Raw genomic sequence first — 27,245 nt, 5'->3', positions numbered from 1 at the left:
ACTAGTGTCTCCACCATCATCCACCTTGTAAGCCACTTAGAAATTCTTGCAATGCAATTTGAAAAAAATGAGAAATTCAAAAGGCAATTCTGTACATGATCTCAATGACATGTTTGCATGCATGAGAAATATAACCACTTTAATGTAAGACAAAACCTCAAGCACAGAGACAACAGTTTCTACATTAAAGGCAAAGTTGGTGGCCATCTTGGAATGGGCTGTTCCATTTAATGATTAATAACCCATTGCAGGAAAGCGTTTAAAACTTTTTTCTGTTTGCAGTTACCGCCTACGTTGTACATACATTAACCTTTTACAGTTATTTGTTTTAGGATGCAAAATCACATTTAACTGAATAACTCGAAAACAACATAAAAGTAAAAACTACGTCATTGTCAGACTGCTGCTGAATAGGGGCTCGCGAGCATCACCCTATGTTGCATACACGTAATGCGCATAGCCTGGTACTTTTCAATGCTTCAACTGCAAAGGAAGAACTTTATTCGAGCTATCAAATATTATACTGTTTACAATGTATATGCGATCGTCGTCGTTTTCATGAAATATTCTTTTATCCCTTTTTTGTTCGATTTTTGTCGACTTGGGCTTGTTTTTAGTTTATTTTGGTAGTAGTTGGCTTGTTGTGGGCTTGTTTTCAAGGCGGGTTGCGCTTCTTTCAGGCATTAAAATACTACTTCCCTAAATAGGTGTAATGGGTATCTTACTCTTCCCTTTGTAACTTTGTCTATTGATCGTTCGGAAGCTGCTAGAAGACCCTGGTGGTCAGTTTTAGCTGTGTCCTTATTTGTGGTGACCCTACCCGCTGGTCTCAATCATCAGTGCAGCCGCTGTTGGCCGAGAGCCACTCGGTCTGTATACGCGTCACGAGTACGCAGCACCTGCGCCCCCCTTACCCCGCCCTCCCGAGCACCCCGGCTCTACTCCCGGGCTCAGGCCCAGTAGTACTGAGCTGCTGTTGTAGAAGGGGACTTGAGCGCCCTGGACTCGACCCGCGAGGTGCTTTTACAACAGACCTCGGGCGCTTGTCGCCGCCCGAGGACCTACGAGTGTGGTGAGTATGACCCGATGCTCCCCTCCGTACCATCGCTGTAGGACAGTCCGGTCACATATAAAATCTGCACCCAATACAACACAATAATGTTTGTTTTTTTGCCATTGTAACACTTGAAAGTGTCCTTAGAGTTGACTTGTTTACACTGTTTTATAGTTTGTTGATCCTTAGTTTGAACGTTATATAGTGAAAGGAAAGGCACAGATTCATTGTGTATCATCCTAAATGCCGATGAAGGTTTTCACCTGCTCTGGCAACGTTAATCTTCTGTGATGCTGTCCTTTTTGGGTGCCTTAAGTTGTTATTAGTTGCTAAGTAGCCAGCATTTTTGTACCGTCTTACGGTTTTACGTAGGGGGGTGGTGATTTGTTCAGCACTTAGTTTTCATCTCAAAGTCTCCGAATTAGTACCTTTTCATGTCATCCTTTAAAATGTCAACAATCCATTGTCTGTACCATGTTATCTATATTTCTACTATGTGATCTTTTACCCCGTGTTCGGTAACTTTTTTTCTTCTTCATTTGATTAGCGATGTTTTAGTTTTTAAGTATTTTGCAAGGTATTTATGATCTGACCCATTTTTCATGGGTTGTGTTATGTGTATTTCCCAGCGTATTGTGTGTACTTGTTTCTTATTTACAACAGTGGTGTAGATACATTTTCTGAGTTGTTGTCTCTTGTATTACTTGTGCCTTTTAAAGCATCCTCAGTTGTGCAACTGACCCCCAACCCCCGTCTCTGTAGCCGTTGGTCCACTAGTGGCCGGACTTACCTCTTCTAATAGTATTTCTAGGTTTTGCATTAAGCTGTGCCACGAGGAAAGCACTTCCTGGCAATTGAGAATTACAACTTTTCATCCCTTTTTTTAAACTACTTGGTCATTTTGAACTCATCCCAAAATATTTCGGATTGGTGTTGGAATAATATATGTGCTCTTGGACTAATTTGGGAAAAGTATCACTTCACTCAAATATTTCAGGGCTTGAGTTAGAAGAGTACATTTGCCTTTCCATCATTCACAAAACTATCTGCAGCCCTGATGTAAGGGTCTACTATGTGCTCTGCCAACATGATTAAGCTTCATCTGGTTAAGCTTGTGCTTTACAAACACCTAGAGACAGGCACTAAAGCATCAAGACTCTCAAAGGTGATGAAAGGAGTGCTTGTAAATTGTCTATACCAGTGCTTCCCAAACCTTTTAGAACCATGACCCACTTTTTAGAACAACAAACATTCACAACCCACCTAGACTTAGTAGATATGAGGCAGGCAGTTTTTATTATTGTTTTAATGTAGCTGAAACATTGTGTGGTAGCTCACTGCCATTTACAGACAGCACATTATCTATTGAATGGCCACTACATTTGTACAGACCGTTTTACTGATCTAAATTGCAACACACAAAATGTGGAAATCTGGTTTCAGTGAATATTTATAATTTGTGCATCACCAAGTAAAGTACCTTGATTGTTGTTGATCCTAATACATCTTTGTTTCCATTACACGTAAGAATTGTGAACAAGCATTGGCATAGCCAATAGGTCTCGCCTTTGGGACCTTATGTGTTTAGCCATGCAACAGTTGATGATGTTGCACCAAGGATATTGTGCTGCATAACTAAATACTTTTAAGGTCCCAAAGGCGATACCTATTGGCTATGCCAATGCTTGTTTTAAACTGTGCCTGCCTGGGGCAAGACTCTGTGTTTACTCTTCTGTGAGGGTGGGGGTTCTGCAAGGGGAGTAGAGTATAAAGAAGGGACAGCGAGAGAAAAGGGATGAAAGAAAGGGAAGGTTTGTAAGAAAGCAGGGGAAAAATGACAAAATGAGAGACGGGGATAAGGAAGCGCAAAAGGGGGCAAGGGGAGCAAGAAATAAAGACATCATGGAGAGACTGGGGAAAGCGATAGGGTCGAGTGAGAAATAGAAGAGAGGGAGAGACTGAGGAAGAGAGTAGGGAGGAGAATGTACTAAGGAGGAATGAGATGAGAAACTCAGAGAGGTAGGAGAGATGGAAACACAAATAGAATGAGAAACCTCGAGACCCATAAGCAGGTCTGCAGTTATGATCTGTGCAGCAGGTGCAGTGCCACCAGGTATATGTGCTTGAGGGTCCTACTGTATCCCGATTGTGCCTGCATCTGAACACATTCATTGGGGAAAATTTCCAAGCGGTCAAATTTGCTCGTATTGGGGCTCTGACACCCATGCTATGCCACTGCTGGGTACCACTATCTGTAATGATCTACTGGACACATTCTAGTGTTCCAGCATATCATATGCCCTGTGCAACCAACTATCGACGTTTTGCCTTCATATCACTGGAGATGAGAATTAGTAAAGATAGTGCGGGGGGTGTCCCAAAATAACAGCTCAACTGCTGCAGGAAACAGAAAACCCTCAGTGTGCGAAAGGAGTCTTGCAAACATCCCGCAGCAGTGTTATGTGCCCATTACCTGCTATCCATGCTCGCGGCGACTGGGAACAGCATCGCGGCACAACAGTAAGCAAACAAACCTACGAGTGGTGCGCGCGGGCGCGCCACAGCGAGACATCTAGTTTCAATTATCGCGCCCGTGTCTGGGCACGATAATTGAAACCACATGGCGGCCGTGCGGGTAACCGCAACCAATAGACCATGGGCGGAGCAATGCGCCCGCTTTTGGCCAATTGCGTGCTGTCTTTGTTAAAAAAAGTCGCACGCAAATGCCAATAGCGTCGGACAAAACAAAAAGTACACGCACAAGCGTGTGCGATTAATAGGTCAGTTTTTGAAAGCCCTTGCATGAAGTCTTCGCCAGGACAGCGTATGCGCGCTGTTACAGGCTCGACCTAAAAAGTGCTTCGTTTTTGCTTCATTTTTGCTTTCCTAACTGCTGAATGGCCACAGTTCATTTATAGGTTTTTACATTTTGTTGTGTTTTACAAAAAATGATATCTTTTGGCCTTTACTTTCTCATTGCCTCTACTCCAGTAAGATTGTCACATAATTCACTTTACATTTCTCTCTGACTGCAAAGTTAGTGAACTTTGTAAAGACCGATCCCCATGTAAACAGCAATTTGAAGACAGCCAAACATTTGACCTCTGTCATTGAAGCACATCAAATGTGACAAGATAAATACAGAATTTAAAGACTTTTAATTGCTTGGACTTTCACAACCCTCCAAAAATCGTCTCACAACCCACAGTTTGGGAAACACTGGTCTAAACCTCTCACAGTTTCTCCAGGTAGCATTGAAACACATCATTTTTTCACTCACTATACTACTCCTAAAAGAGGCTTTCCATATCCAAATCAGTGCTGAACCTGCCAGTCACGAGAACAGTTCATCTAATTATCCAGATACTGAAATACTATTACAATGACCTAATTTTTATGCCTTAATTTTGGGAAATATGCACTTTCATTTGTTGAAGTGGTATCATGTTTTATACCCACTCAAATAGCAGTCTTGGAAAAAGCTATTTCTCTCACTTTTAAATGGTTTTATATTTATTGATTTGTATCATGGAGAGTCCTGCAAACCTTGTGTTTTCTGAGTACATGACCTTTAGTTTCAACTAAAATGTCAGTGCTGGAAATTTCTCGGCTCAACAGGCATTGTCCACTTAAAAAAAATCAGTCCCTGATCCTTCCTATGTTAACGCCACAATGTGTTCTTGTTAGACATTTGCACCAGTATTTAATTTTGGGGATCCAGCCCTAAAGGATTTATGATTGAATAAGTACAGGATGTATGATACTCTCATTAGTAGTTTGGGTGCATTGCACCCTGTTACAACTACACAGCAATTAAGGGGACTCTGGCCTTTGGCTTTGAACAGAGACTGCTTAATGGGGTGGAAGTCATATGTTGGGATGAGCAGATTACGGCAGCTGTTCGTAGCAAGCTTTTCCCCACTGATCAGCTGCAGATATTGTTACTGTGTAGGCAACAGTTTCTTCTTCTGAAATCTAAATGCATGTTGGGTAAGGTAAATCCATATATGCGCAGACTATGCTGCAGACTCATAATTGATTAAATCCAGTGCCCCTGAATGTAAGAGTATCAGACAGATTTAACATCTTCAAATTTGTCTATTTAAAAAATAAACTTCTCTAATGAGTATTCAATAGTTGCATTACCTCCTCTCTCTTCGTCCACTCTACGAAATTTAAATGGCCCCTTTTAACAGGAAGAGTGCTATAACCAAGTTACATGTTTGCTCATTCTCGACATGGCAGCTCTGCTTGTCCTTATTATAAGGTACTTTATGTAGTGTACACAGCAGCCTGTCAAAAACGCTGACAGTTGATTTAGAACAACCATGAGCAGGTGATGCAAGAACCTTTTTAGTGGCAGTTAATTAGCTCAGTTGAAGCATGCTTAACAGATGTCTGTGAAACCTCACACATTCAGACCCAGAGTATCAGTCACTTTTTTTATGGTGTAGTAATGAATAGCACCAAGCTATGGTTTTAAAATTCTCAATGTTCAAAAGGCTAATAGTCTTTAAATGTGGATGCTCTGTATGCAGTTGAATAGAGTCAATATTTGCATTATTTTCTTTTCAGTGTTCTTCATTAAGTAGTTGTCCATTTTAGATGTCATTTTGCTTGGATCTTAGCGTAATTATTTACTACAGTAAATCGACACTGGATAGTGAGCAATATGGAGAACTTAGAAAGGTCTATTACATTATAGAATGGAAGATTGTTTAAGTCTCTTATGTCGATGTTTATTTTACTAGGGAATCCTTTTTATGTCCTTTGGTGCCTACATTTGCATGTCTGAGTTTACACATAGAATAGAATTATTCAGATGCTTGTTTGTACATCGTTGTGTAGTTGGGAGCGATGGACCCATGTTGTAACTATCGGCTGAAAAATTTACTGTACTTTGTTTATAATACTAGGGATGATGTGTTCGACCTAGGCTGATAATGAAGATGGTGTGATAGCTGCCAGACACACTATGGCAGCACACTAATGACACACCTCAAATTGCTACCTTCCATGCATTGTCAACTTTCAGGCAAGTGCCTCTATTCAGTTCTCTGCCTGTAAAACAAGAGCACATTGGTAAACATGGGAAGTCCTTGCACGTACACTCTCTCTTCTGCCTCTGTCCTATTGCTTTGGGAGTGGATCCTCATACAGTTGGTAATTCTATTTTCTGAGTTAAGATAGAGTATAATAGTTTTTTGAGAACTGTCTTTTTTCATTTATAAATCAACATGTAAAATCTACATGACTGATACAACTATGTACAGGCATTGTAGGGCTGTCTGTGACACAATTGGTTGGACTGTACAAATATTTGTGTTTATATAATAAAATTAGTTAGTTATCAAAAATCAACTTGTAAAAATGCTTGGCAATTCAATAATGGTTGACAAATTCAACAACCTATTGTGTAGTCTTAGTAATAAAAGTATGTTTTGGAGCATTTGAAGCAAATGCTTCTGTTTACAATTTTTATTTAAATTTCTACTGAGGAGGGTACATATCTTCTCCCATTTTCAAGTGAGAGGTGCGCAGCTAACCATGTCATCTGAAACATGTCTGACATGACAGCTTCAACAAGAATAGCAAAGTCACCTAGGTCTTAGGCGATTAATCCAGTGGAGATTTACATTTCATACCATGTCACATGTTGGGATAGGCTCCGACGTTTTGCAAGCTGTGTTCTAAACAACCAAATGGCAGTCCAGAAATGTGGCGAAGGTTTGACTCTTTCATACAGGATAGGGACCCATAGTCTTTCTAGAATTACCACTTGCAACTGTTAATGCTGACATGCGATAGGTTGCTGTCATAGTCTGCTCCCCTTTCAGATGTAATGTTGACAGTGCCATCAAGTTGCCCCATACCATTTATGGCCTTTTACCCAGCAGGACGCTACTTTCTGTAACTTTCGATTTTACTTATTCCTACCTAACTATGAGCTCCCATGTCTTATCATATGAAGTGTTTGTGAACAAGCCAGTATTGGCTGCAGGTTAAGCACTTAGCTAAGCATACGTGTAATTGGCTTCTCCCCAGCGTTGCAACCATTTTGAAAGCAGGTTAGTGACAATCATGCATGTAATACATTTACTGGTTGTGTTAATAGCAATATAGGCCTGACATGTACTGGCTACTCAAACACGTGGCTTACTAAACTGTACACAAAGGACAAATTTGAGCTTGATTCCCATGCTTAATCCCCAGAGCTTTTTTGGTTCCTTTTCATCACGTAAAAAACAAATACTGAAGAGGTCAGTATAACATCACCGTCAATGGACTGTCAGTGGTTTCAGACCTTCAGAGTATCTAAAAGTCAAAAGGGTAGTGTGGTTGGCAGATTAATTTACTCTTCTCTGTTAGAACAAGTGGTCAAAATCTATATTTTAGTAACGTTGCAAGGGGATATTTAAAGTTCTGTGTTCATAATCCGTTGGTTCCAACCTCTTTTGATCATTCATAATTTAACAAGACTGGCTCTGCTCGGGCTGTTTTGACACTGGCCACATACTCCATTTGTACCCATCCTAGATTGCTATCTATAGAGGGTATTTTGTGGTGCAGGGTCTGTGTTAATTTATGTACTAGGCTGGTAAAAATGTTCTAGTGTTGCCCAAAGGTTAACTCCGCTTGAGTGCAGACCGAAAGTCCATTTACTTAAGATACCGATTGAGACTATGTAGGTTACGAACTTTACTCTTTTTCATCTGAACTACTAACCTTTGGCAGTCACCTACTTCATTTCATGCTTTTGTTAATTTGCTTGACAAGAAGTTAAATACATTGCCTGGTATTAAAATGTATTTCTCGTTTTATACTTGGGTCCCAGCTACATAGGTGACTCGAGTATACTGTGCTGTTCAAGACTATACCACCTACTGGACTGGAGGTGTATACATCTGGCAGTAAGAACCGACAATATAGTTACCAGATGTTACCTCAACTTTGTAACGGGGATTAAAAAAGTTTATTAAAATTATCAACCATTTGAACATAATGGGAAGCGTTACAGTATCGTATGCCCAGCCTAATTGTTGAAAAGGCAAAGCATGTTATAAACAATGAGCAAGAACATTAAAAAGAAAAAAAATGAGTGTGCGAAAGTCCAACCTCTTTTCCAGCTGGTTAGTTTGAAACCACAGTCCACTCTTAACTAAAATTTAAAGGGTTTTGAGCCTTTCATTTACATACTATTGGTTGGCTTCATTGTCATCCTTATGGTTTTTCTTTTCATGCAGCAGCTGGTTTAGTGTTGCCACAGACCGCTTTATGAGGATTTTGGTTTCACCTTCCTTAGATTTGACACACACACCAAAGCACTGCAGGGAATCAGCTGCTTACATTTTGTATTTTTGTTTGCTCTAAACATGCATTACATATTTCAATATGGTTTTAGTACTTGGCCTCTTTGATATGCTTAGTTTCTTCATCCTTCCACCATGGAACTCTTACTGGTATGCCAATCTTATAAGCTTGTCAATTGTTATAGTTTGGAGTGCTGGATGAATGTAACTTGCTTATGGTGTGTACATGTAGTTGAATGTAAATATTGTGCATATGCGAAAATAATGTATTGTTTTATTTAAGTAATACATTGATAATAGGAATTTTCAGTTTTTGTTGTGGACCCACTGCTCACCAGATAGCTGCACTTCCCCTTGGCCTGCACTGTATCAAGCCGAGGGCAGGCACTACATTACTTACTATAGTGGCTCCCTGTTGAGTACCACACAGGCTGCAATTTATCAACTGGCTGTTCCTCCAAACATTAATCTCTTATTCTGCTCCAACCATGTTCACACCCTCACAGCTGTCCCTGAAGTCTCTAAAAACATTCAACATTTGCCATAAAAAGCACAGCAAAGCAAATCTGTCTTGCCTTTGCAGAATTATTGACTTTGTCCATGTTTTTTCAGCCATGTTGTACAGCAACCATGCTGCTACAAAACATGGGTTAAAAAAAAACATTAACAAAGCCAATGGATCTCGCGTTGGCGAGACTCATTGCCTTTGCCGGCATTTGTTAACATAAAATATCCAATCCAGAATAGGCATTTCTTTCCAAAAGAATGCTGGATTAAACCCAAATCCTTGTGACTGGGGGTGAATGTTTGCATTGTCCTGCATTCCATCCATCAGTTGTTTCTTTTGCATATGTCGCCCTAAGTGGGAAGGGTATGCCCAGACGTGGGTCCTGTGCGCACTATACCACAGGATTCAAGCTAGCCTGGCTGATGAAGGGTGATGCCCTGAAACTGGTCACAGGATGCTTGTTTCCGGGCTAGGGAGGACCTGGCTTGGCAATTTGGGTTGGACTGTTCCCATAACGAACAGGGTCAAGACTGATTTTCATATGGCTGGGTCCAAACTGGGATGGTGTGGTGAGCCAAAGAATAATGGATTAAACCCAGATCCTTGTGACTGGCGGTGAATGTTTGCATTGTCCATCAATTGTTTCTTTAGTATACTCCTAACCTTTTCAGAGAGATTTGCGATCACAGTGGGCCTGTTCTGTTATGTAATGCCGTTTAGTTTTCAACCAAATTTAGAGAGCGAATGTGTATATGAAAGTTTTTTATGGTGATATGGTACTTACAGCGTAGTCATATTATTCCTGTTAACACTGACGTGTGAGGTGAGATGTAGAATGTTCAACATCCGCTATTCTAGTGCTGTCAGTTCCTCCATGCTGGAAACTGAACAAGCAATAGAACATTACTGTGAGAAGTTGGCCTGGTATATGCTGTTCACTAGTTAAAGTGACCACCTTGTACCATGCCAAGCAACCCTTATGGTGTGGTTGTAAGTCAACCTTTTCGGACTAGCTGCCCTAGTGGTAGCGTAGGCTAAGCAGTCTTTGAGGCTAAACTCGTTAAAGCGTGTTAAGCAAGGTGTTTTACCATATGTAACCCCCCTTTATACCAATGAAAGGACACCACACAGATATATATTCAAAATATATATGTATTTATTACTCAAAGTATCCCCTAGACTCTTTATGAGCACAGGAGCACAAATCGTTAAACAAGAAAGTATCACAATATACAGAAGTTGCACTTTATATGGATAGGCCCTGGTGGCCGATTAAACCATATACTAAAATAGTGGTATAAGTACCACGAACAAGAAAGGGAAAAGGCCTAGGGCCTTTAGAATCGCTGGGCCTACAAGGAGCTAACTTCAGTTAGTGACCAGGAAGTCCACGGGTCGCGTGTGCAGTGAGGAAAGTTACACGCGTGCTCCCATAGGTTTTCAATGGGTGCGTAAAAGTTCAAAAGTTACTGCTAGAAGGGACTTCTGGATGGACTACGAATTTAAGATTCAAAACACAGACACTAGAGATGTTTCTCTACACTTGGGCACCGGAGTGCCAGCTTTGCCTCACCCACAGGAAGCGGGTGCATAGGTCTCGAAGTGCGTCGGGTTTCGTCTATCGATTCAATGGAGCCTGACGACAAAGATGCTGCAGGCGGTCGGTCCAGAAGAGATGCGGTGGATCCAAGAGTGGATCGGAGTTGTAGAAGACCTGAAAGCAGAGGGGACCGTGTTCACAGTCACTAGCCAGTGACCGGCGTGGCACCAGGTAGGTACCAGGCGATGTCGGGTGCAAACAGGTGATGAGGTGTAGCTTGTCTCCGCAGCCACGTGGTCCCTGAAGGTCGACGACGTCCAGGAGTCTGTTCACGAGCTGTCCCACGCAGGCTCTTGCTGTCGGCGGTGTCGGCGACTCGAAAGAAGCAAACAGGCCTTGGCAAAGGCAGGAGTCGTGGAGAGTAAAGAAAGCTGATTGTTCTGACCGGCCAGGTCAGAGGGGCTGCTCCTTCGGAGAGCAGCTGGGGCCAGTCTGGAGCAACCAGACCAGCGTCGTAGATTTCAAGTTAGGTCGCCAAAATGTCCACTAGCCAACGGGCCAGGGACCGGGCAGGCGCGTCGAGATGCAAAGTGCAGAGGGGCCCCACGCAGATCGTGGAGATGCTGGAGGGCTCACCTTTGGTGCAGATGCTGCTCGGATGTTGGGCGTCTCAGGACCCAAAGCACAACTTGGAGAGAGCCTCTGTTGTTGCGCTTGCAGCTTGTCGTCGGTCTTTCAAGATGGCAGGCTCCACGTGTCTCGGTGCCTCCACGGGTTCCTTCTTTGCAGGGACTGTGGATCGGGCTGTGAGAGGTCTGGAGGTCCAGGTCTTGTCGGGCTCTGGGCTCGGGCTCCGGCGGGAGGCGGCGGCAAAGCAGACGTCGAATAGCTGGTTGGTACTTGCGTTAGCAAGATGGTCACTCCCTGACCATAGGGGAGATTTCCTTCTGTCCTCTGTGCAGCAGAGCGTCGAAGTTCCCGTCTTCTTCTTGTGGTTAAGTTGATTGCAGGATGTCTGAAGTCTTAGGACACAGCTCCTACCTTTAAGCGGATTCTAGGGGCCGGACTACCTGCTAGGTCCCTCCCTAAGGGTGGGACCAGGAAGGGGGGTGGTTACACCCCCAATCCTTTGTCCAGCTCGCCCCAGGTCCGGGGCTGGTGTGCCCCAGGACCGGTTTGAACTGGCATATGCACCGAGGCTCCTTGTGAGCCTCAGGCATGTCTGATTCCATTCAAGCCCTACCTGACCAATACACAAAAAACTGTCTGGGGTGGTGCTCGCACCTCCCCTGGCAGGAAAGCCTTTGTCCACACCTCCCAAGCTGGAAGGACTCCCAGCAGCAGGAGGGCAGACTTGTGTCTGTGGTGGCAGCATCCATTTTGTGGAGCTGAGGCTATGTCTGATTTTACCCGGGTTTCAGGTACTGTACATGTCGTGTCCCTCTAGAAGGGTGGAATGCTAACCCCGTCTTTAGAATTGGCGAGGGGTTAGTATTCCAATTCGTATGACACCTTACTCGACATGTTTTGATAAAGCCAAACCAAAGATAGCATTTAACCGCGAGGTTCATAATGCACTTAAGAGTATATGGTATGACGATATCTGGAAACGGTAGAAGGAAGTTGTTCCGACCACTGCAGACAGGCTCAGCTCATGCCAGAGCACCATCTCACATGGAACCAAGCACTCTGCCTTCAGGATTGTCAAGGCCTGCCATAGGAGTGACTTTTATAGGTTAACATGTGTCCCATTTAAGGTTAGGTATAGGTATACTACACCTAAGTAAGAGGTGGTTACACCAACTTACCCCAGCTGAGTGATCAGCCAGTTGTGTCAAATTGCTAGGCCAGGCCAGGGGTGGCACAATACATGCTTCAGCCCCTGGTAGGCCTTAGATACACCAATGCCCTGGGTACCTAGTGTACACTGGTACAGGGGCTCACAGGGTGATCCAATTCCAATTGGTTATGTACCTAGGGTACATGGAGTCCATTTTAAAGAGAGAGCAGCTAGGCTGAGATCCTGAATGGCAGGATCTCAGGCCAACCAAGTCGAAAAACCAGCTAGACACTAGGCAAAAAATGTGGGGGTAACCATAGTCCGATATCCACCTTCCTACAATTACAAAGTAATTTGATTCTTGATTCACCTTAACCTATTGCTTTCTGGTGTTGGCCTACACAATGTCCTTACAAAACTTACCTATATGAGTTCAATTTTTGTTGGTAAAAGAGGCCCATACCCTTTTCACAAACACCAATGTTTGGTCACTGAAGGCATCTTTATCTTTCCAAGAAAGCCTAATTTCCAGTGTTTTCTTTAAAAATGTTTAAATATTTACTTTGTGAACCTTTTTGAGAGATTGACTTGCGTGTTCTGTATTCAAGAAGAACCATATGAAGAGCGTGCTTGTTCACCTACTTTTACCAATGGCCACTTATTTCCTTTGGTCAAGACACTGAGTTCAGTTTACGGATATTGATTTTGAAAATCTGAAGCATACTCTGAGTTTTAGTCTTGGTTTATGCTAGTTGCAGTAATTGTACCAAAATGATTTGCTGCAACATTTCTTGTAAGTACAGTATACACATTGATTTCAGTTAACACCTATAGACAGACCACCGACACACCACCTCAGTCAATCAAAGCATAAGACAAGTGTTGCCTAGAAAATGTGGTTTTCTGTGGCAGTCACCAACTTCATTAAATGTATTCGCTGAAAGAGGATGTATGTTCACTATTTATTTATTCAAACCGGTGGTGGACATGATGTAACAGATCTGCGTATTTTTTTTGTCATCCTTCAGATGCCTTACTCATTCAAAAAGTTCAACTTTGGTTGACTTTATATAATTTGAAACTTGATCCTCTAAAAACTTAACTTCTCCTTATTTCCTCTTCACACTTGAAATTCTCAGAAATGTGGATTGCCTTGTGAAGTACTAAGTTGTGAACCAGCCATTGTTGACAGTGCAATGTCCCTCGGGTTTCTTCTACACGGGCAGCTTAACTTGCAAACACGGATCAATGCGATGGCGAAGAGCGCTTTTTATCAACTGAGGTTACAGCGGGATATCAGCCAATTCATGCCAGAACAAGACCATAAGATCCTAGTCCAGTCACTGGTGCTTTCCAGACTGCTATGGTAACTCCTTTTTTTTTTTTACCGGTCTTTTAGAGTGCATTTCACTCCTTGAAAACCGTACTTCGTGTCCAATTGTCTAGAGGAACTAAAAGAAAAGGACATGATTACTCTAATGCTACTAATGTAATGTTATCTACGTACGATGAGCTCACATGACATTACACATCATTATATCAATCAATCGATCACTACTGCTGACCCTGGCGAACATAGTCAATTCTTTTCCAGGATCCCGCTACCATGCATCACACCTGAGCAGCGGACGGAACTGGATGACCCTATCGCAGAGATCTGAATACAGGAAACCATTTGTGTGCTTGCCCTTGGCAGGACCCCGGGTCCTAACGGCCTACCTGCTGAATTCTATAAAGTCTATTCACCACTAGTCACTCTCTGGATGAAACTCTTATATGAGGAGGCCCTTTCTGCTTAACTGTATCTGCCTCACAACGGGAATCACCACTTGTATCTCTCTCCCCAAGCCCGACAAGGGACGCCATGGAGCAGGAACCGTACAGGCTTTTGGCGTTGTTTAACACCGACTACAAGGTCCTGGCTAAAATCCTTGCGAATAGATTGCCACCTTTGGTCCCATGACTCGGACCAAAATGGGTTTGTGCCAGCATGTAGCACCTATTTAAATCTCGGGCGTTTTTCCTGTGTCATGGAATATTCAACGCTACGTTGGCCCCAGACTGGGTGCCTTCAACTCTTTGGAGTGGCCTTTTTTTTTTTATGCACTGACGCATTATGGCATTGAAACCAGTTTTTTGCGCCTAGTGCAATTATACACACATGCTCTGATTAGGGTCAACACTGGCTCCTCCACCATGTCCGAGCCAATATCGATCTGCAGGGGCACCTGGCAGGGTTGCACACTCTTCTCTCTCCCCCCCCCCCTCCCCCCCCCCCATATACTCTTTTCTCTAGTGATAGAGCCACTAGCTGCGGATATCCGGAGGCAGAGTGAGACCTCGGGCAGACTATTGGGCGATAGTCTACATGCTATATACCTTTATGTAGACGATCTGCTACTGTATCTCCGAGACATTCATAACATCCCTCACACAATTGATGCAGCGCCGCATCACTTTGCGATGCTGTTTAGCCTTCAAGTCAATTGAGCAAAATCGTGCCTAGTCCCTTCACACCGGGCTTACTGGGCCCACGCTTTGCCTTTATTGAACCGCCAACACCCTGGCAACTTGGTATATTCCGCTACTTGGGCTTTCGCACATACCACTCTATGGTGCACCTGTTTGATGGCAACCTCATGCACGCAACCACCTCTATCAGATACCAGATGGCTTTCCGTAGGACATTGCTGTTATCGGTAATGGGCCAGGTGGCTCTGCTGAAGACGGTGGAACTCCCTCGGTTTTTGTATTACTTCTCCAACCTACCTCTATATATCCAGACAAATGTTTAGGGGGATTTACTGGTTGTGTTATTAGCAATATAGGTCTGACATGTACTGGCTACTCGAACACGTGGATTGCTAAAATGTACACAAATTAAAAATTTGAGCTTGATTCCCATGCTTAATCCACTGAGTTTTTTGGTTCCTTTGTAGTGCGCAAAAGACAAATACCGAAGAGGTCAGAATAACATCACTGTCGAGGGTTCCAGACCTGCAGAGTATCTAAAATTTAAAAGAGTAGTGTGGTTGGCAGATTCATTTACTCCTCTGTTTGTTTGAATAAGTGGTCAAAGATGTATATTTCAGTAACATTAACGTGCATTAGGGAATTTATCTGGAATACCAGGTGCTCCTGAGTGGCATTGGTGGAAATATATCAGGGCAGCCTTGCGGTGCCAAACCCGGAACTATGTTATCTCATTTCTTAACTTCAATGGGTAGCTAAATGTAAATCTGTCATGCAATTATCCGAAACAGCCACTACGCTGCCACTCTGGGCACTGCCACGTAGTCTTCACTTTTTTCACCCAATCACCTGATAAACAAGCATTGGCATAGCCAATAGGTCTCACTTTTGGGACCTTATAAGTATTTAGTTATGCAGCACAATATCCTTGGTGCAATAAAATCAACTGTTGCATGGCTAAAAACTTATAAGGTCCCTAAGGCGAGACCTATTGTCTATGCCAATGCTTGTTTTTAGAGGCCTGGCATGCAGTTTTAAATGTAGGCTGCTAAGAATGGTGCCAACCCGAGGGGCAAGGTCTAGAGAGAAATAAGATAGGAAGAGGTGAGTTATAATGAGATAGCACAAATAGAAAGGTGTAGCACAGAATGACAGGTCAGGTAAACAAAGTAGCGAGGCAGGTAGAGCCGGTAGGATGAAAAATGGAAAGATATGAGAAGTCGAGAAAGAGGTGCAGATGAGGTAGAGAGATGAGGCTAATACAGAGCAAGTGCGAGAGAGAAGTAGAGAATGGTGAAATAGGGAGAGACAGAGACAGAGATAAGACTGATGTATTAAATGAGCGAGACATTGGAAGCAGAGAGAGTGAACGGAAACAGTGAAGGAGATAGAAAGAGAGATGAAAGCAAGGGAGTGATAAATGGAGTGGAAGAGGGAGAGCATTGTAGAGAAATAAATAAAATAATCATCATGAATAGATCAGCATGAGCTCATCACCAAGATGGGTAGATCTACTGGACTGTGGGGGTGGGGTTTCCGAGTACAGAGCAGTAAAGGAGAGGGGCACTATATGGTTACAGAAAGCTTAGCTGCTTCCATCTAGATGCCAACACAATTTAACAGAAGACGCCCCTGGTTGACCTCATTAGCAGCACACCCAAGTGTGGTTTGCTAACACGCACAACTTTGTCTCCTACTCACTGGTTGGTACTTAATAAACAATTCCAGGACGAGCACTGGACTTGTCTATGCAGTAGGGATGTGCGCCCTCTGCAGGCCAAGACATTGCAGCCCTGAAAGAGTTCTAGAGCAGAGCGGTTGCTTCAGGGGAGAGAGAGCACAGCACCACGTGGGATAGAGCTCATGAAAGTGGCCAGGAGAACAACTGCTCTCCAGCAACACCAATCATTTGACACGAGCAGTGGGTCCAGAGCCTAAAGCTCAATGTAGCTAGCCTCTCGCAACGTTCAGGCGACCATGCAGAGCGCAATATTACTATTTAGGCCAACAGCCTTGATTGGCGCACACCTTTTAATAATTTTAAGTAGACCGGGAGATAAACAAAGCTAATAAAAAGAAAGCACGTCGATTTGCGTTATTTATTTAAACAAGAACCACAAAGGATTTAAAAGTTTCTTAAACGAAAGAAAAATATAGTAATCAAAATGATCGAATAAGAATCTGGGTCACAAGTCAAAAACCATTGATCCGAAGATGTGTGCTGCAGTCTATCTTCTGTATCAGGGATGTGGAATTCCTATAGCCCGACGCCCGGGACAAATTGTTTGGGGTCAAGGGCAACAAGTTTCCATGTCTATTTTGTCCTTGGGACAAGTAGGTCCAACCCCCTGCAGCACAAACCCTTTGACTGTCAGTTTAAAGTCCCACATGATAGATCGGGGAAAAGCATTGCCTGCGGTTAAGGTAATATTTGTTTCCATGTTTTAACGCTGTTCAAACTTGTATTTATGGTTCATAAATGCATAACCTTTATTATTAGGGTGAGCGATCTAAGTACATGTTGTAAGCTCAGACTACTACTGACAGTGGTTAAAGTATAAAAATAGGTGCACACGCTTTCATTGTTTAGCACTGTGAGGCTATGCATACTGCTCCCAGAATACTCTCTGATTAGATGCAAATATATGGAGACGCTTGAAAGCAAGATTGATTATTCTTAGCTTTCAAGATAAAATGTTCACAAAAAAAGCAAAAACATTTAGCTGAACTACTGTATTATTTTAGGTAGCGTTTTTCAGCAGCATCATTTAGTGAAATGTGTTGATGCATGCTAGTATTTCCCGAAAATATTCCTAATGGAAAATCACTGTAACCAGTTTTAATAAGATTATGGGAAACAAAAACAAACAAGCATTGGTAAAGCCAATTGGTCTGCAAATGTTGGTCAGTCTTTTGGTTTTATCAATGCGTGACTTGTTTTGGCATGTTTTTTGTAAAACCTTATTGGTGTGGGTGCTGCTGGGCCCTCATCATTATAACAAACATTAGCAAAAGCAAAACTTGTTTCGGTCTCAAAAAGCACACATTGCCACAGTCGTTCCTGGCACTGAACAAAACGACTGTGTGTCAATTATGCTCCTTGTGAAAGAACCGAATGCTGTCATTCACAGTGAAGATAGCCAACTGACAGAGAGAGACATTTTAATAAACACAACATGTCATGGTTAACTCCAGACCTAATTAGGGGGCCAATTATTAAGTAAAGTCTCAAACGTGCACTTATGTCCTTGCATTAAGTGCAGATATACGACTTTCCTGAATTAACAAGACCTTACGGAAGTAGGCCAAGAAATAGTACTCCTGGAAAATATTTGTGAACTGCATTTTAGCATGAGCAAATATGCATGTGTAGATTTGCTCATGCGAAAATCCGAGCGTTTGCAAGTTTACTTCCCCCTCCAACCACTTTTTTCCCAACCCAGGAAGAAGTTTTATGTCTGCCATTGCCAGGAGTAAATATCCAAACTTTCTCAGTATGGGAAAAGATTAGAGAAGAGTTGGTGAAAACCCTTAAAACATGCAAGTTAGTAGGTTTGAGACAAAAGTTGAGAATCGGTTGCACTCACAAGTGAAGGAAATTTGTAGTTTCTGGTAATCCTTGTAAAAAATCTTTGGTGCTGGTGAGACCACCTCCTAATCGTTGAGGTGTAAATCAATAAATGTCAAACAGCGTCTCAAGGAAAGACGTCCTCACGATAGCACTCAAACTGCGGGTAACCCGCTTTTGAAGAAGGTACAAACGTTGTAGTTGAGTTTATAACAAGTTTAATTCATGTAACTGATCGTTAGTATGATACGGCTCATACTTTTAAAGATTGATTCAAACAGCGATGAGGTTCGCAGATACATTTTCATTCGTTAGACAAGCAATTTTTTCAGATGTCCCCGATGCATTTCGGGACTCGCCCTTCGTCAGGGGGATGATTCTACAACAGAAATAAAGGAGGACAATAGGCAAAGGTCCAGGATGTAAAACCGTAAAAACATGGTGAAAGGTGATTAGCACGTGATGAGAAACTAGTCTCAATGCTTGAAAAAAATGTCGGTAGTGCTCATATTTAAAGCATGCGAGCGAAAGAAAGTGAGGAACGCGGTTGTAGGTGTGATAATTAAGAAATGAAACCAATTAATTTCTATTTCGAAGTTGCGGAAAAAAGTGCTCTAAATTTTGACCGGGTGCACGGAAGGAAAACTTGAACTTAAACAGTTTAGTGAGGGGAACAGGTGTGTTCACGTTAAAAAACGCAGGTATGAATAAAGTTAGTAGGTGCTCGGAAAAAAATACAAACGGGTAGGTGAGGGAAACACGTGTGTTCACGTTAAGAATCGTGGTGAGAATAAAGTTGGTTGATGCTTAAATCATTAACCTAAATGTCAAGAAAGAAGAAACTGTTAGATCAGAAGGTGCTCAAGAATAATGCAGAGTGCAAGTTATAGTGAGGAGACGCAAATCAGTAAATGTGACAAAAAAACGGTGGTCTGAGGTACCTGAATATCGCCAGAAACACGGTGTGCAAAGCCTCATCGAAATGGTAGTGGGACATACACAGTAAACCCCGGAACTATATCCCGTAGACCCGGAAATGGTGAACACGGTGACGTTCGAGGGCAAGTCATGTGACTCAAAGAGTGTGAAGAAAGACTATCGTGCATGATGTAACCACAGTAACCAAATGAAAACAAATCGGACAATGTAAACAATTCTGGTTCGTTATTCTGGCAAATCGTGTGGCTCAAAATGTGTATAGAGAGACATGCGTACATATAGTATAACTTAATAAGGACGTGTGATGTAATTACTTCATCAATATGTCGTTGCACATGAACTGTAAGGAGATAAATAAAGGTAAAACCGGAAAAAATCATAAGCAAAAAATGAAAAGAAGATGAAAAGTGAAGTAGAGACAAGTGATAACAGGGATGTGAAGGAGCACTGAATGAAGTGGGAACAAATTATAGATGACAGCTAAATTCAAGACGTTCGTTGAGCCCGGAGGGGTAAACTGAGTTCAGTCTATTTATCCAGAAAAGTTCACGTTGTAACAAGAAGGCGCTGTTGTCTCTCCCTCGTTGTATCGTGACCTGTTCTAGAATCAAAAACCTCAATTGGCTACAATTGTGTTTATTTTCGAAAAAATGTTTTGCAACTGTGGATTTGGTATTTTGAGTTCGAATATTGCTTTTGTGCTCGATGAGCCTTGTTTTCATTTTTCTTTCGGTTTTACCCACATATGGAAGTCCACATGGGCATTTTAGTAAATATACTACGTTGCTGGTGTCGCAAGTAGCCGTAACCTTGAGTTTGATTGGTGTGCCTTTAGAAGGATGCATGATAGTTCTACCCTTCATGATGTTATTACAGCCACCACAATTATGACAGGGAATGGTTCCTTTGTACAATTTGTCAGATTCAGGAGGGCTCTTGGTCAATAGTTGTTGCAAGTTTGGTGTTCTTTGGTAAGCAAAGATTGGCAATTGATCAAAAATCCCTTTGAAATCAGGTTCCGATTGTAATAACAGCCAAACTTTTTGAATGGTTTTCTTGATTTTTTGACTTTGTTTAGAAAACTTGGATACAAAGACTAGTCGTGAGTCATTGAGAGTCTTGGGAATTTGTTTGTGTAGTAAATCCATGCGATTCTTGGTTTTTGCTCTATTTACAGCTTCTTGTAGAATGGGAACAGGGTATGCTCTCTTCATGAATTTGTCAATAAGGAGACAACTTTGTTCCTGAAAAATCTCTTCCGTAGATGAAATCCGTTTGATCCTCAGAAGTTGAGAATATGGGAGATGTTTCTTCAATGATTTTTGATGAAAACTTGAAAAGTGTAATAAATTATTACGATCGGTGGTTTTGGTAAATACTGAATTAATTATCTGGTTGTTGTGTATAGAAATGTCCACGTCCAAAAATGTGATGTGATTGTAGTTGATTTCGTGAGTGAATTGAATACGTTCATTGATTGAGTTAAGGTATGTAATCTGTGTCAATAGTTCCATCTGTGTGCCTTTCCAAATTAAAAAAATGTAATCGATATACCTATGAAACATTAACAGATTTTTTGACCATGCTTCCTGAGATAAGATGTAGTCTAGCTCAAAGCTTTGCATAAAGAGATTAGCATACACATTTTGAGCCACACGATTTGCCAGAATAACGAACCAGAATTGTTTACATTGTCCGATTTGTTTTCATTTGGTTACTGTGGTTACATCATGCACGATAGTCTTTCTTCACACTCTTTGAGTCACATGACTTGCCCTCGAACGTCACCGTGTTCACCATGTCCGTGTCTACGGGATATAGTTCCGGGGTTTACGGTGTATGTCCCACTACCATTTCGATGAGGCTTTGCACACCGTGTTTCTGGCGATTTTCAGGTTTCTCAGACCGCCGTTTTTTTGTCACATTTACTGATTTGCGTCTCTTCACTATAACTTGCACTCTGCATTATTCTTGAGCACCTTCTGATCTAACAGTTTCTTCTTTCTTGACATTTAGGTTAATGATTTAAGCATCAACCAACTTTATTCTCGCCACGATTCTTAACGTGAACACACGTGTTCCCCTCACCTACCCGTTTGTATTTTTTTCCGAGCACCTACTAACTTTATTCATACCTGCGTTTAACGTGAACACACCTGTTCCCCTCACTAAACTGTTTAAGTTCAAGTTTTCCTTCCGTGCACCCAGTCACAATTTAGAGCACTTTTTTCCGCAACTTCGAAATAGAAATTAACTGGTTTCATTTCTTAATTAACACACCTACAACCGCGTTCCTAACTTTCTTTCGCTCGCATGCTTTAAATATGAGCACTACCGACATTTTTTTCAAGCATTGAGACTAGTTTCTCATCAGGTGCTAATCACCTTTCACCATGTTTTTACGGTTTTACATCCTGGACCTTTGCCTATTGTCCTCCTTTATTTCTGTTGTAGAATCATCCCCCTGACGAAGGGCGAGTCCCGAAATGCATCGGGGACATCTGAAAAAATTGCTTGTCTAACGAATGAAAATGTATCTGCGAACCTCATCGCTGTTTGAATCAATCTTTAAAAGTATGAGCCGTATCATACTAACGATCAGTTACATGAATTAAACTTGTTATAAACTCAACTACAACGTTTGTACCTTCTTCAAAAGCGGGTTACCCGCAGTTTGAGTGCTATCGTGAGGACGTCTTTCCTTGAGACGCAGTTTGACAGTTAGTAGGTTTGCACAGACTCAAAAGGTCATTCCAACCCTGAAACTGTTGCCTACCTTCAGCACCAGTATGTAGATCTGCGGAAACGTGGCAACATAAGGGAATTGTTAGCATTCATACCCTGCTATGGAAGGAGCCCTGGCATATTCAGAGAGGCTATTTCGGAGATCGTCTTTAAGGGTATTGCTGCCATAATTTGTCACCGCATTACACGGCACGAAAGGGACAAGTGGATTTTGTTACAGGACAAGTAGATTTATGAAGTAACCTGCCCCATGGACAAGTAGATATTTTATTAAATTCCACACCCCTGTGTATTGGGGAACAAAATAAAGACGAATCCAAGCGAGCTCCCAGTCGATTCATTCTTAAACGCCCCTTTGAAATAACGTCAGTGGCCCAATGTTAAGCGCCAGAAGTACTCGCTTCAGGAAAGAGCGCTGGCCGCTTTGTTTCAGCGACTGCAATCCAGGAATGTGAAGTCAGGCGAACTTGGAAAATATGACAGTCTGTAAAAAGGAAACATTTCTGACCAAATTTCCCCCCAAAAAGCTCCCATTCGCCTTAGTTAGGTTTTACATTGCACATCTGAAACAAATGCTGGATCGCCTCTCCTCAAAGTACATTTCTATTTCCAGGAAATAAGAAGTGAGTGGCACTAGACAGTGATGTCATCCAAGAAGAGCAAGAAAGAAGCCGCCACCACTGGAAGGCAGGATGTTTGCCTCATTAAAGAAGCCACCTAACCCAATACCGAGAGATCTAATACCGCATTAAAAACAATTGCAAGTAAAAAAACATTCATGGGAATGTGCGTTAATAGTCAAAAGCAATTGGCTATTTGAACTGGACAGTCAAACACAGGACTTTCCTACTTTGTTCTAAAGTGTTCTAAAAAAGGTTTACGAATTCCTTCCCAACTAAAAGAAAGCACTCTGGTGGCTTACGATTTTAATAAGATACGCCTCTGAACAAAATCCAACAGGTACACAATGCAAAGGATGAGAACAAAAAAAATCGCGAAGACAAGTCTGCAAGAATTAAGTGACGATGACTAGAACAAATGACAAGCATTGGCCGCGCGGCAGTAAAAGTAACACCGCGCGGCCGTAAAAGCGAGTCATCGCGATCACTCTGAAAGAGAAAACTATCGCGATGACGCGGTAAAGCAGCGGGGGGAGGGGCATTGTGCTGCAGGCCGGCGCAGGAAAGGCAGATGGCTGGGCGAGAAAATCGAGGGGGGCAGCTGTGCGCGTGCACACCATCGTGCACTGAAGCTTGTAGCCAGCACAAAAATGTGGGTAGCACTTTCGAACCCACCTACTAAATGTCTCGCCAGACCAGCGCATGCGCTGGGTCAGGCGAAACCTAAAACCAACAGGCCTGCGGTTATTGGGAGTGTCACACCACTGCTACAGACGGAGACTTTACCTTACACGACCCGTGGCCCCTTATACACCGCACTAGCTCGGTTAGTCACACCTAGAAAAGTCACCTTTGCCTCCGTGGCATGCTGTAGGCTTACACACTGTTGAGATGGGACCATCACCCCCTATGCAGCACTAATGGGCGAATCTGATTTCCCACCAGTGCAGTTCCTTTTATATAATTCCCTACTGGCGGCAGTAACTCAGGCTGGGGTGACTTAACTAATGAGCCACCGACCCACTTAGTTGTGCAATACCTGCAGGTTATGGGACTGGGCAGACACACAATAGATTGGCGGGCTGAATCGCTGCAAGCCCACACTGCACCTTCACATGCAGCCCTGCATATCCACTGGGAGGGCTATCATTCCCGTCCTTGTAGAGATAATACTGGGGAGTCACACTAATATACAGCGCAATGCGAGGTTGCACCTGATACAATTTAATATTATACACAGGGCCTACCTCAACCCAGCCAAAATCAACCGCTATTTCCACCTTGTGGATGCTGCCTGTCCCCGATGTTCCCTGGCAGATGTAGATCTGCTAGATATTCTATGGTCTTGCCCCTCTCTTCACACTTACTGGCAGGTTCTCACGGCCCGGCTCTCGTCTTGAACAACGAATAAACGGGAAACCTGAATACTGGGTCTGTATCACAGGGACAAGGTAACTTCCAGGTTTCTCGATTTGGCCTTCTTGATGGCGAAGCCCATTTTCACCCGTAGGTGGAAGTCACCGAGCCCCCTTCACTTGAGGCATGGACACAGGGTGGGGGAAGGCGACAGGATCTGAAGTTACAAGCTCCTGTTTCTATTGTTTTATTCTCACATAATGATATCTTTTCCCTGTTGCACAGGTGTGGGTATCTGGTCCCTCGAAGGATCCGTGAAGCCACTTAATGCTTAATTTTTTAGGTCTCTCCTTGGCAGCGCATGCACTGCATGCACTGTCTCAGCGAGACCGAAAGTAATCTGTATGTTGGCTCAAACTCCATGTAATTTGTTTTTCCTCTTGTGATTGGTTTACCTGTATCATTGCTGTTGTTATCTAGCTTTCGGTTTGCTCTTGATCCTATGCTGACTTCCGTGTAGTCCCTAAGCAGCGGCGCCTAACTCGGTTCTCATCCGCTCTGCTCGTACTTGTTTTAATTGCGTGCAGTGTGCAGCGTTATTTATTTATTTTGGATATCACCCCCTGCGTCTGTAACTGGAGACGCTCCTTTGTGGGATCAGCCTCTGTAACTACAGCGGCAGCATTGGATGATAGAATTGTGCCGGGCGGCCGCACTTTGTTTGCCATAAATCACCTCATTTCTCCGGGGCATCCCCCACCATCTCCCGCAAGTCGCAGCTGCTCCGACAAAAGAATGCTTAACAAGATGATTTTAGAGGGACTATGGAAGCATTTACAAATAATTTATGAAGAGCCCTTTCTTGGCAATTAAAATGCTTACTGAATAAAAAACCTTTTTTGGCTCATTCGCTCATCAGGTAATATCGGCGCTAGGCCGCTGAACCGTTCACGTAATCAGAAGTGGCGAGGACGGGCACATAGGTGCCAGCGTCCCTTAAAAGCACACTTCCGAGCCATTTCAGGAAGACCCTTGCTAAACTCGAGCTAAACACGGGGTCAGAGTCCTGGTGTGCAGAGGAAAGACTCTCCCCTCTGTGAAATGAGCACGGACAGCGTTGCGGGCTTCAGTGAGCGCGGCCGAGGTCGCTCGGCTCTGCAGCACAACAAGGGCCCTCTCTCAGGATTGCGGCATTTACGAGCGCTTTGGGGTCATGGGCCGCGGACAGCGCTATGCTGATGCCAAATTAAACTATAAAGCCCTGAGAAGAAAGCCTGCGCTGAACGGGAGTCGGGGTGTGCTGCAATGATACCTTCCCCCTGTCACAGGCCAGACGCTACTGGTGACCCCCGTACTCGGTGCGCTGCTCCCCTCCCTACTTCTCACCGACCCTCACAGCCCGCAGACCTGCAGGTATATTTTCTATACAGCACATTCATCGGGTAATATCGGCGCTGGGCCACTGAACCTTTCTAGAACCGGCCCTGGCCCAGAGCCCCTCCACTTCTGCAGTGCGCTCTCCAAAACATTATCACTTTAGTTTTGTAGTGCCTTGTGCTTGCTTCAGCCCGACATAAAGGGAGCTTAGAATGATTCTTATTAACCCTCATGCATGCATTGTTGAGAAGGAGTGAATGGATTGATCCTCTGTTCAACACTTTTCCATGCAGCGCAAATGTTTATCACGACTGCCAAGTTGTTGATGTGTTTTCTCTGCTGTATTTTAATTAAGCGTTATATTGAGGTTTAATGCAAATGTTGGTTTGAGGTAAAAAAAAAAGTGGAGATGTGACATAACAACCAGAGCTACCGAAGCGTCGGCTCAACATCCTGTGATTCTGGGCAAATCACTTAAAGCGTACGGGGAAAGCCTCGGTGCTACAGTAACGGGGAGCTGATGCAGTGAGTGCAGTACCACCGGTCACTGGTACAGCCCAAGAGCCTGAAGTACGTACCGGGTGGGTCTATCTATGCTACAGAGCCGAAATATGAATGCAGTAACAACTGCCCACTGCTGCCCTATGACTAAAGGGATCCGCGTGTGCGAGGGCAGCTAATCAGTGCTGCAGAGTTAGAGCCGAGCAGTGAAAGCAGTAACATCTGATCACTGCTGCAGTGCGAGAGCTCGACGTACGAGGGCAGCCTGCCACTGCTAGTATCAGAGTCGAGGTATGAATGCAGTAACTTCTGGCCCCTGCTGCAGCGTGAGGGAGGCTCGATAGGAATATAGACACAACATTACTGCTTTTTGGTGAGCGCTGCTCGGTTAGGTGAGCAGTGACTCTTCCACCCCACCCCTCACTTCACTTTGATTGCTGCTGTTGTAGTGTGAGCAATGCAGGTACATGTTCAGTGGCACCTTGTCTCTGGTGTAGTGTTGTGGGGGCAAGGTATGGTTCAGTCACCGCTTGTCACTGCTGCACTGTGCGGGCCTAGGCAGTTTCAAATAAAACGCAAATGGGCGCCCGACTGCTCTGTCAGTTTTGTAGTCTACAAGTGCAGTGACACCCTCCCTGCTGCCATATGAGGAAGCCCCCTGTACAGTGATGAGCATTCACTGCAGCAGTGAGGGAGGCAAGAGATGGGTGCAGTACAGTGCGGGTACCAGTGCGCTGTGCAGTAGCCTCACTGCAGCAGAAAGGGAGGCAAGGTGCAGTGCAGTGAGGGACACCGTGTGCGATGCATTCATCTCCACTACAGCAGTGAGGGAGGCGAGGGATGGTGCTGTACAGTGTAAGCTACTTAGTTCTTCATTGCCATCTGTTTGGTAGTTAGGGAAAATGTACGTGGATACCTTATCTCAGGGGTGTCGTGTGTATGACTGCAAAACCTTCTGGTTACCCACTGAATATTTAAACTAGTTTTATTTAGATTAAATGTATATACCTTTGTCGTGTCTAAATCTAGAAAACCTGTTACAGGGAAGTCTTCCTGGTACTACGTTAGCAACCCCTGCCTTATTGGGTTGATACTATGCAGAATGACTGAATAGCCACCAAATAGCCTGCTCAGAATGGGTACACAATGGATTAAGGGCTCCAAAAGAGTCTTAACTAGCTTACCCTGCAATAGGTCTCGCATTTCTGCAAGTTTGAGCTATTGGTATTGCAAATAACAATATCTTTTTTTTTTTTTCTTTTTTTTTTTTAAAACCTAAATAAAAGCATGTCTAACTAGATTGCTGAATTTTGTTAAACTCATGCTTTTTGTTTATTTGATCAGCTAACTACTCTACCCCTGGTACTTGTTGGAAGTTGTATTCATCAGATGCGAGATGCCACTTTTAAGCTATACATTGGCTGTAAAAGAGATTATAATTTTTCTTTTCCTTATTGAAAAAGTATATTGAATAC

At 43.2% G+C, this 27,245-nt stretch overlaps 1 protein-coding gene across 1 annotated transcript in view; it reads left to right on the top strand.

Moving 5' to 3' along the window:
- The first annotated feature begins 906 nt into the window (after positions 1 to 906).
- The window catches only part of STK40 (serine/threonine kinase 40), a 353,634-nt gene continuing 327,295 nt past the window's right edge, over positions 907 to 27,245 (top strand). The window contains exon 1 of the mRNA XM_085647845.1: positions 907 to 1,072. The gene's annotated coding sequence lies outside the window, so the exon portion shown is untranslated. The remainder of the gene's footprint in view (positions 1,073 to 27,245) is intronic.

This window comes from Triturus cristatus, chromosome 3_2 (genome assembly GCF_964204655.1).
Source record: "Triturus cristatus chromosome 3_2, aTriCri1.1, whole genome shotgun sequence".
NCBI classification, from domain to species: Eukaryota; Metazoa; Chordata; class Amphibia; order Caudata; family Salamandridae; genus Triturus; species Triturus cristatus.
This window is presented reverse-complemented; position numbering and strand designations above follow the sequence as displayed.